This window comes from Dipteris shenzhenensis, chromosome 22 (assembly GCF_047967505.1).
Source record: "Dipteris shenzhenensis isolate YYH24624 ecotype China chromosome 22, Dip_SZ_1.0, whole genome shotgun sequence".
NCBI classification, from domain to species: Eukaryota; Viridiplantae; Streptophyta; class Polypodiopsida; order Gleicheniales; family Dipteridaceae; genus Dipteris; species Dipteris shenzhenensis.
In genome coordinates this window covers 30,666,368-30,677,599 of record NC_141617.1, presented here as the reverse complement: position 1 = coordinate 30,677,599, position 11,232 = coordinate 30,666,368, and the positions used below count along the sequence as shown (strand labels likewise).

General features: G+C 40.1%; 1 non-coding gene across 1 annotated transcript; it reads right to left on the bottom strand.

Annotated features, from left to right (window-relative positions):
• Positions 1–1,113: 1,113 nt before the first annotated feature.
• On the bottom strand, positions 1,114–1,198 carry TRNAY-GUA (transfer RNA tyrosine (anticodon GUA)). Its single transcript is given in 2 exon segments — positions 1,114–1,149; positions 1,162–1,198. It is a non-coding gene; the product is annotated as a tRNA-Tyr (tRNA).
• Between the last annotated feature and the right edge of the window lie 10,034 nt (positions 1,199–11,232).

Below are 11,232 nucleotides of genomic sequence, written 5' to 3'. Positions count from 1 at the left end.
CCTTTTGGCCCCCTTTAATATAAGTTGGCATTATAATAAAAATTGTTATAGAAATTATTGTTTGGAAAATATGTACTAGGAATGCAAAAATGGATTTACAATGATGGCCTTTGATTTATTAAACCAATTAGTGAAAATAGTACTGAATTTTAAATATTGGGCTTAGTTCGGATGTAAAATGAATAAGACATGGGTTTTTGAAGGTAGGAGATTTTAGGCTTTTGAAGCAGGCTTTCGACAGGTACCATAAATCATCAGAGTTGGCCTACCTTGCTGCTGAAAGGGGGAACCTCCAAGCCGTCTCAATACCCTTGAAACAACACTCTACACCTCTAATTTCCTCAAGGAAGTTCCCTCTTCAGTACCTGGTAGCAACTAATAGACATTCTATTTGCAACTCCATCAATTTCCTCAAGGAAGTTCCCTGTTCACACAAAATGAGCACCTGGTAGCAACCAATAGACATGCAAGCTCTTGTATGATAAAATACAACGATTTACAATTGTTGATGCCCCATGCAAAATAATGGATAGTAGGATACATCAATCAAAGGGTGCCAAATCCCTTTAATGACCTGAAGATGCCAGGGAGTCTTATGAGCGCCCCATAAATGGATATAGGACTCTAAAACTCTTTGGGTCTTTGAGTTGGATGCTCATCGAGTTTTGAATTTGGTGATGGCAAACCCATGGGGGAGCAACCTTTTACTAATGGCTCATGGGTGATTCAACAAAGCCATAGGGGTTGAGAATTTGATCAAAAGGCCATGAAGAGGCAAGTTGTAGCATATAGGTACAAGGGGACGAGAGGGATACATAGAGATGTTACTTACTTATAGCTTTGGTTTAATTTAGCTTGACATAACCTTTCACACTCTTTACACCTAAGCAACCTATACACTTCCACTAAGGACGAGTGCTAATAATAGAGAAAGGCATCCAAGTCTCCTCTAAAGCAATAGGGGAAAAATATATGAAGAATTAAAATGTGATGTAAATTAAGTATAACTATTAAGAGCCGATGGGTGAAAGGTAAAACATATATAAACAATTAATTACAATGCAACAACTACCAAAAATTATAAGTGCCAAGCAAGAAAAATCAAACATGTTCTCCGACCTGCCGGATTCGAACCAGCGACCTAAGGATTTCGTGCCAATACTACAGTCCTCCGCTCTACCAACTGAGCTAAGGTCGGCTGCATGACAAAGAGCCGAAATTTTGCATATATAATCTCATTAATCGAGATCAGGAAGTCTGCGTGGGCGTTCAGTGGGAAGTAAGCAAAGATCCGGGCGTGAATGAGTTTAAACTGAATCTATGCTCTCTCTGAAAAATCTCAGCGCTGCAAGGTACAAGTGAAATTAGTGACCTCCAAAGCCACGATAACAGACGACTTGTATAGAGCTTTCAAAAGGCAAGTCATGCGAAAGAGTGGGAGAGGGCAAGGGGGGCGTGCTATCGATGTGTAGCTTGTACACAAGCCTCTTGGTATCAGCACTGTCGGTTTGATCGATTCTCTCAAGAAACATCGTCTTCACAGACTAATCTATCTCATCTCACATAGTTTTCACGCCCCTTAAACTTTTGAGAATCAGAATTCCCAGAAGCACATTGAGCCCCCAACAGTGCTACATCCTTTGTAGGCTGTTCCAGTTTTCCCATATCGTCAAGCTTGCAAATGGCAAAGGCGATCAGGCTAGGCTTATCAAATTTCCAAACTTATTTACCTCTACGAATTCAAATTTAAGGTTTACTTAGCAGATTTGGAGTTTTAAAACTTAAACAGAGTGATCCTCGAGCCAATTTGGCTTTGGTTTTCCCCTACATCTCTTCCTTCCATTAGTGGATTGCAAAGATGCTTTGCCAGATAATTAGACTCCAAGACGTCGTTTGCGTCTAAGCTTTCAATGGAGGGTTAATTACCTGTGCCAATAGACGAACTTCTCAACTGAAGTGGCAGTGCAAAGTAGTCGCTGAAGAGATGACAACTCCCACCTAATTTTCTGCATGAGCTGAGGCATGATATGTGCTTTTGTTGTGGAGGTGCAAACCTATGATGCATTTGCTGTTGCTTTTGCAAATGCCCTCAATTTTACTCTAAGCATCTCCTGCTAATTAATCTCTCTCCCCCTCCCCCCTTAGCGAATTAACATATCTCCTAATCGCATTAATAATCGAATTAACCTATTCCTCCTTCCCTCTCGGTTTCCTCCTTCCTCCTTCCCTCACCTCTCCTTCTCCCTCCCTCCCCTCTCCCTCCCTTCCCCTCTCTCCCCCTTCTCCTATTTCAGTTTGGAGAGCCTTTTCACAAGCCCTCCTCCTCTACCCTCCTCCCTCTCCCTCTATCTCCCCCTTATACTTGCTGAGGGCAGTTAAGAAGCTTCTAGATTTGGGCCCATCGACGCTTATCTAGAGACTTCCTTCATTTGTCACCTCTATGCCATACCTTAATTTTGTTTCCTTCATTCGTCAACGTGCCATACGTTAATTTTTCCAACTGACACACCCCCCGTCCGACTAATTAGGCAAAAACTGACAATGCCATACTTAGCAAAATAGGGTGCCCCTTCAATGAATCGCCTATTAATTAATTAGTCCAAGGGGGAGGGGGGTGCGTCATTTGGAAAAATTAACGTATGGCGTACTGGCGAATGAAGAAAAATAAAGATATGGCGCACCGGCGAATGAAGTCAGTCTCTAGATAAGTGTTGATGGGCCAGAACCTAGAAGCTTATTAACTGCCCTCAACAAGTATAAGGGGGAAGGGGGGGGGGTGGCGAGGTAGAGAGGGGGAGGTAGAGGGAGAGGGAGGAGGGTAAAGGAGAAGGAGGGCTTGTGAAAAGGTTCTCCAGACTGAAATAGGAGAAGGGAGAGAGAGGGGAAGGGAGGGAGAGGGGAGAGGGGAGGGAGGGAGAAGGAGAGGCAAGGGAGGAGGGAGTGACATGAAGCAAGAGGAGGGAGCGGAGGAGGGAAGGAGGGAGCGGAGGAGGGAAAGAGGAAGCGGGAGGAGGAGGAGGAAGCGGAGGAGGGAAGAAGAGGAATATATTAATTCGATGGCTAATGCGATTAGGGGATAGGTTAATTTGCTAAGGGGGGAGAGGGAGAAATTAATTAATTAATGTGAGGAGCAATAGATGCTATTACGAGCAAAATTGAGGGCATTTGTAAAAGCAACAACAAATGCAGGAGAGGAGCTCTAGAGGTTTGCAAAATATTGCCTCCACAACAAGAGCACAACATATGACATTTTGCAAACCTATGGAGCTCCTCTCTTGCATTTGTTACTGCTTTTGCAAATGCCCTCAATTTTTCTCAAGTCTAAGAGATCGTTTGCATCTAAGCTTTCAATGAAGAGTTAGTGAAGGCCCATTCTTACTTAAAATAAATTTTTTGGCCTCCCCTGGCTAGGCCTAAGTGAAGGCCCATCCTTTAAGAAAAAAAATTAGGAATTTTAGTTATGTGGAAGTCCAAAATTTTATCATTGTCCAACTCCCCACTTGTTATTTCTTTCCCTTCAAATCCTCCACCTCTCTCTCTCTCTCTCTCTCTCTCTCTCTCTCTCTGTGTGTCTCTCTCTCTCTCTCTCCTCTTTAACTTCATTATCTCCCACAGTCCTCCTACACACCATTTCCACTGTACTCTTTTTTGCCTTTTTGAAATTGGGCACTCCTTATGAATGATTAAATACCATTCACCTTGTTTTACCATCTTTGAATGCTTGTCATTCTTTCTCTACTATATTATTAATTCAAAGAGTGAATCTCATTCAAAGGTTATTTGAAAAGCATTTTTATATAGTAAAGATTGTCACAACTTGTCAATGCTTGTCACATATTCAAAGGTCTTTACAAAGAGTGAACCTCATTTAAAGGTGTTTTAGCCTCCTTCATCTTCTCTCCCTCAAATCACGAGCTCTTAGCTTTGGTGATGTCCCTTCTCAAGGATAAAAGAAACATCTTCAGTAAATATAAAGTAGTAGACAAGCTTAATAAAATCTACTAGTACTACACAAGTAACTACCATGAACATCTACAACAATGGCTCAACCTCAACTCAAGTGACACAATATCAAATAACATAAAAGCAATGACTCCAAGCTAGAATGTCTACAAATAAGAAAAAGTGGCAAGAACACATATACAATATAGAATGACACAAAGATGCAACTACAACTCCTACACAACAGCTATAGGACACTTATGTTAAAGACCAAACAACTCAACGTAACTAAAGTCTATAGTATAAGACTTAGTCGAAGCATAAATGACACACATAGTAGCTAACTAAAGAATAGGCAATGGTACAAGTGGAGCTCTGCTACGACAAAGTCCAATCGAGAATCAGGTTCGAGATCACAATCTACTCAAATGATAAGAAAAGCCAGTCAATTGACATAACTCAAGTGGTACAAATCACAATTAACACATAGCTATTCAATCATAGTGATAGTTGAATAATGACAATCGACTTAGCAAGGCAACACCTACTTAGTATACAAGCAAAAGCATGCATATACCCCATGAACAAAGATAATAGTGCCTGTAACTACTAGCAAGCAACGATTTAAAGCAGAGCTCAATGCAAAATAAGAGGTAGCACAATGCTCATCAACACACATGTGACATAGAAGCACTAGATGATGCAACAAACAATGCATATTTTAGCAAACAAAAGCAACAACAACCCTTCATACAACTACAATGTGTAATCAATTTAAAAATGATCTTAGCTCTAAATACAAAAGACACCAACATAACAAGTCAAATACAACCACAAACTCGACATAGAGATAGCAAGCAAGATATAGAACAAAAGCAAACTACCTCCATTGCAATGCTAAGTAGTGCCACACAAAAAAGACATAGTAACTACATAAAATTGGCATACCTCCTCTTCTCTTTACTTCTTTGATTTAATTAAGCCTTGGAAGAAGAAGAAAGATCATAGAAGTTTTGTCTTTCTCTTAGTTCTTAGACTTGCCTTCCACCATGCCTAATTCTCATGGCTTCAGCTTCATCACCCTTAATGATGGTGGTGAGGACCTATTCGTCCACTAGACCTCCCTATCTTCTTCATTTTTCTTAGTAGCATAGAACCTCTATTTCTCGATAGAGGCCACATGGTAAATAGGGTTCCAAGTGATACATTATCATTTTTTCCATTTGCCATCCATGTCATTACAAAACCATGTTATCTTTGACACCTCATAGTGCTTTATCATTAAGGCCACGTTGATAATGCCATATCATTTGGCCATGTGGTAGGATTGCCCATTCACCTCATTGTCCACACATTAGGGGGGACGTTGACTAAAAAAGGCACTCATAAGGATTGGATTAAGAACTAATAAGACCTATAGAGGGTCCCATCACCCCCTAAAAATTATGCTTTGGTAGTCCCAACTATCCCCCAAAACGTGCACCTCCCTCATCCACTATCTTCAAAAAGCTCCCCTTATGTACCCCCCCTTCACCAAAACTATCTCATGGATACCACTCCCCCCAAAAGTTTAAAATGTTTGGTAAGTGCCAAAAATGGTTTGAAACCCTTCCAAATCTTCACATAAACCCTTCCTATGTATCAAATCACTTTCCAAGCCCTAAATCCTTTCTTCTTCTCACCATTTCCTTGTGTTTTAATCCAAAACTTTATTGCTTCTAGGGATCTTATTTTGCCGTATCCTAATCCCAACTCTTTTTTACTTGGACTACCCATCTTCAAATCTATTTTCCAAATCTTCTTGTGGACCCATTTCAATACGTTCCCAAGAAGCACCTTATGCACTTGAGTATACTATAATTCATCAATGCAATGGTAAAAGAATGCTGACAAAGAAACATCAAACTAAATTTGGGGGCAAGAAGCAAGGCATGTCGACCTATGGAGTATTGGTGGACTGCATCCAATGGATCCTTTGATAGGTGCACCTCCCATGTTTGAAAATGTGACAAGTTTGATTCAATACATAGGGGATGCTCTTCAAGGATTATTTGGTTATTGCAATCGCATTCTCATAATGATGCAAAAGCCCAAGTTGCAAAACTTCACTTGCTTTTAATGCAATAAGAATTTATAAAGATTAAAGATAGTGTTCACAATATCCCTAAAAAGATAACACAAGAACAAATAGTGTGTTGTAATCTTGACACACAACTTGTGAATTCTAAAGTTGAGGTCCAAAAATATGCTAATGCTAAAGAAAGGATAGAAGGGGTCATTACAAGATTAATTAATGGCAAGGAAAATTTGTTGCAAGAAACATCGTCCTTCAAGCAACAATTTGCTACATTAAGTAAGAACCCATCTTGATCACAAGCATAGGAACAAGGCTATGCAACTAATGGAGTGTTTGGAAATTGGTGTTGGATCAAGGAAGCGTAAGGTGCAAGCTACACATTATGTATCTTTTAAGTATATTATAATCGTGAAGCATGACATGCAATCCTCACAAATTCCTATTTTATTTTTTGAATTCACCATCATGCTTTTTGTAGGAATTTATAAATGAGGTTGTTGGATGAGATGCATCTGGAAAACTTTATGCAGTAAAGAGTGTAATCAAGAAGAGACAATTCATTTCCATTCTTAGGTATCCTCAATGCAACATTTAATATTGCAAGATGTTACCTCATTTAGGAAACATGGTAGACCCATCGAAAGTGGTTTGGACATGTAATGTTGTTGGCATTAGTTAGAGAAGGTCATTTGGTTGCTATAATTTTTCTAATGAATTTCAAGGTCAAGGTTTAAAAAATCCATCATTACCAAAAGAAATTTAGATAAGATATGGTAGATAATGACCCTAAAAAATAAATATAGTAGGAGTGGACCAATGGAGTGATGAGTTACGATCAAGAAGCTATGCTAGACAAAGACCAAATTCATGTGAAATGGGATATAATTTTAAACATTCCACTAGAAAGAGTAGATTTTTATGTGTTGCATGCCCACATGCATCTCATTGATACATTACTTTATGTGCACGTGGTGTGTGCATGGACCATGAACCTGAAGAGAGAGCTACATCATGTATTGCAAGGGTTGAAGCTCTTATGTCAAGCATGGGACTACATGGAGGAAATGTGAAGCTTTGCAAAGATACACAAGTCTCGGGAAAATTAAAAAAAATTCATGGTAAAGTTTCCATGGGGGGTGCAAAGGCATGAAGGTTTTTGTCCAATCATGGTAAAATTCAGTTAAATATGCATTGAAATTTTTGGAAAGTGTTATGTGAGTGCGGTTGCCATGGAGGTACAGGTAAAGGTGGAGGTGCAGGTGGTGGAAGTCTTGGAAAGAGACACTACAGGAGACCAAGAATGAAAACACCATATGAGATTAAGAAATATTAGCGAAGGAGATAATTGGAGAACTCCAATATGGCCTCCGACTCCATCCATTGCTCTTTTTGCCTTGCAAGAGTGCTGTGTAGTCGCTGACAGTGACGACTCGTGTGTTGTGGGGACCTTAAAGGAATGCCAATGGAGCCTTCTACTCCATGCTACTCCTTGTGGGAGTATTCCAAGCACATACAGGCCATGAGTGTCACACAAATGGCTTCCAGAGTTGTGGCAATGTGAATCCACAAGAGAAAAAGGGGGAAGGGAGAGGGGAGATGGAAGAGGGAGAGGGAGTGGGGAGCAAGAAGCAAGAAAGGGGAAGGGGGATGAGAGGCATTCACAAAGTTTAGAGCAAGAAGAACATAAACAACACTCTTGAAAGAAGAGATTGAGCTTGTATTTTTCAAACTTGCAATTTTACAACTGAAGACCAAAGTTTGACTTTTAACCTTTTATACAAGTCACCTTTTCAAGGGAGGGACAACCCTATGCTGTCACTCCTCTTCCTACCTTTCTACTATCTTATTCCTAGTATTATATTACTCTTGGACCACTACAACTCCATGGTATCTTCTAACAACATTCATGAGCGCATTGCACATATTTACAAGAATTTGTGGAAAGGCACAAAATGTGACAATATTAACCCAAGCGGTTAACCTGTCCCCCTTCCTAGAGTTGATCCATCCCTAGCTCAAGATGTTTAGAGTAGGCCAGAAGTTTGTGTTGCTTGGATGAGGGAATGTCCGTCCAGCAATCATTGAGAGATTTGGCAAAATGGAAAATGGGGCTACCAAAAATGACTGTCATGCACGTCCTCAAAATTGCGCATGTGATGAGTATGAAAGTTTTATACTCAGAGGTACATGTGAATGACTTGCTCATTTGGATCAAAGACTAACTTGTGGTAGAGATTTAACTACTGTTCTTCCACGGTTGGAGCTCTTTTGGGAATATCCCATAGTAAATGATCAGCAGCAAGAAAAAGTGAATTGAAGCGATGACTGCAGGATCAGAGACTTCCACATACATGTTGATAAATCATTTCATTTGATTTGGAAATGCCCTGCTTTTTTCTCAGCTCAATAGCAAAGTCCAAAGAATCTTATGGGAAAGAGCTTCTTACAAGACTTTTAGATGAAGAAAATGCAGGTGGAGCCTCCCCTTCAAAGGACATTCTGCCATCACATGGAAGAGTTCCATGACAAGTATGGGCTTGGCATGATTGGCAAGAATCCATGCAATATTTTTGGTCCAAATCATTCAATCAAAGAGAAATGGCTATCTATGTTTGACCATGCAATTCCAAACTCGAGCCAAAAGGTGGAGTCTCATTGGGTTCATCCTAGTTTCGCACAAGAACTAGTGCTACTTCACTATAAGGTGTACCAAGAGCCACCTCCAACAAACCATGAGATTGCATTACCTTGGAAAAGGGGTTTGCTTGTATGTCACCTTTAAGATGTTTGTAGCCTTAATAGATTTTTGTCAGTGATGTATGAATCCATTGCAAAGCAGCTTACATGTAGATCACATCCTAGTAATGCCATCTCCCACTTGCAATCACTTCTTTTCTCCCCATTTCTTTGGGCTTCATGAAGACAGTCTTGTAGCCAATAGCGATCCATGTCCTTAGGGAGAAGAGCAAGATCTTCTGGATATGGTTGTGTTGTGTGGCTCCTTCGAAAGACAACTCTTGCAACCATTCTTTGTCTTCTAGCCTCTTCATATTTAGTAATCCACTTCTGCATGTCATCACTATTGATGATACAAAATTTGTTTATCTCCTCCCTCAATTCCTCATTTATCTTGTGTACAAGCCCCTTTCCTTCAACCACCTCATGTGTAATCCAATCATCCTCCTTATCGTGTGCCCAAAGGAGTGGCATATCACAATGGAGTGGGAAGGGTTAGCTGTGATTGTTTCGTGCATCCATGGCAATTGATATGCCAATTTAGAAGCATAGTGCATTGCTACTTTATAGGTGTGCACAATTGTGAGATCAAAAGAAGGGTTTGCCAAATGTAATTGACTCATTACAAGGGTTGTATTGAAATGTTTGATTGATTTTGAATGGTCAGTTACATGGGAAGGGTATGCTATGATTGTTCCATGCATAATGGTTGAGGATATCTCAATGGAACTCTATGATATATACCAATGCCTCATGCACCCCAGCCATCCCTCTGCCATGCTTGTCTCATGCCTTGCTTTTTGCCTCATGAACCCTTTCAAGGTTTCCATAAATCTTTCAAGGAAAAACATCTAATGGTTCTAAACCATTCTTGCAATGGCAACCTCATCCACTATGTGTACAAGCAAATGTACCTGGATTGTCATGATGCTTGAGGGAAAGAGCTTCTTGAGCAAGCACACTACCTCAATGGAATCCACCCTAGCCTTTTCAATGCTTGATATTGAAATCTCCTTTAAAGAGATCCACCTTGCTTAAAAGCAACCCATGATGAGCATTGACACATCTAAGGGCATCACATAAGAACATATGAAGAGGCCTCCATACATTATAAAACATATCCCATCAAGTCAATAATCTTGCTCGTACCTGACATTATCACTAACTTTGTAGATGACTCTTCTGACCTCATTCAAACAACCTTTCACAATAATTGGAAGAATGAATTGCATGTACAATATATCCAAAGTATGAGGTTTGAGTCAGCTCAATATAATTTGCATACTGTGCAAATTTTGACACAGCCGTTTAAGTACATAAATAATACATGCACATGCATACCTATCAGGACTTATGCCAATCATGTGACTTTAGGCCACTAAGTTTGTTACCCCTTGTGAAAGACCCCTTCAAACAGTCCATGTGTCTTGTTGGTGTGTGAAACGATGTGATCTCTCTTTATTATTGCTTGCTCCCTTTTGGTCAAAACCCATGGTGCCTTGGGAAGCACATTGCCCCCTCATCCCTTAGATCTTTGGATATAGCCCTTATATCCCTTTTGATCAATCTAGTTCTCTCATATTACACATGCAACATTATTTAAAATGTGTATAGGTTCCAAAAGATGGTTGATCATCAATCGATCCCAATACAGGAGCACATGGAAAATTGACATTCTGTTCATCACCTTTGGGGGGTTCTCTTCAAAAGAGCTATGCCAAGATTATCGCCAATCACTTGTTGTCAATGCAGGTGGTCTAGACCCAACAATCCCATCACATGCAAGATGGTTATCTGGAAGGTAATGAGTATGACTCTCATATGCAACCTCCTTCAAATGTTATGAGTACTGTGCCTACATCGATCACCACAAATAGGACAAACATGATATCCAGTCGTATGCAGCCTTGCATGCAACACAAAAAACCCATTTGCCTCTCAAATATTTATTCCAAACACCGTAAGATGCAAACTAATGACATCTAAAAAGACTAACATGAACACTCTCCACATCCCAAAAAAACATGCATGGTCCACATCAACAATCCCCTGATTGTGACCTCCTGACTATGTGACATGCTTTGGATATGTCAAATACATGAATACAATGCCATAAGATGCAAAGATCCTCTATGAATGGAGCCATGTAAATATCCATGTTCTTGACCTTATACTTCCCAGGGATAAGGAGGGAAAGCATGAGGTGTCCCTTCTTTATTGTCATCCACAGGGGGATATTATAATTCACTAACACCACTTGCCATGTGGACCAACATGTGAGTGTAACCCAAATGCATGAAATTCCATGGCTCATCTGCAAACTCACACCAAAAATTGTCTATGTGTTTCCATGCAGCACAATTTATTGGAACTCTCAAAATCCCATCTATGGATCGATTCCTCACATGCCAAGTCATCAATTCTACAATGGATTTAGATCAAAACATGTGTTGTATCCTGTCAAGAATTGGAAGGTG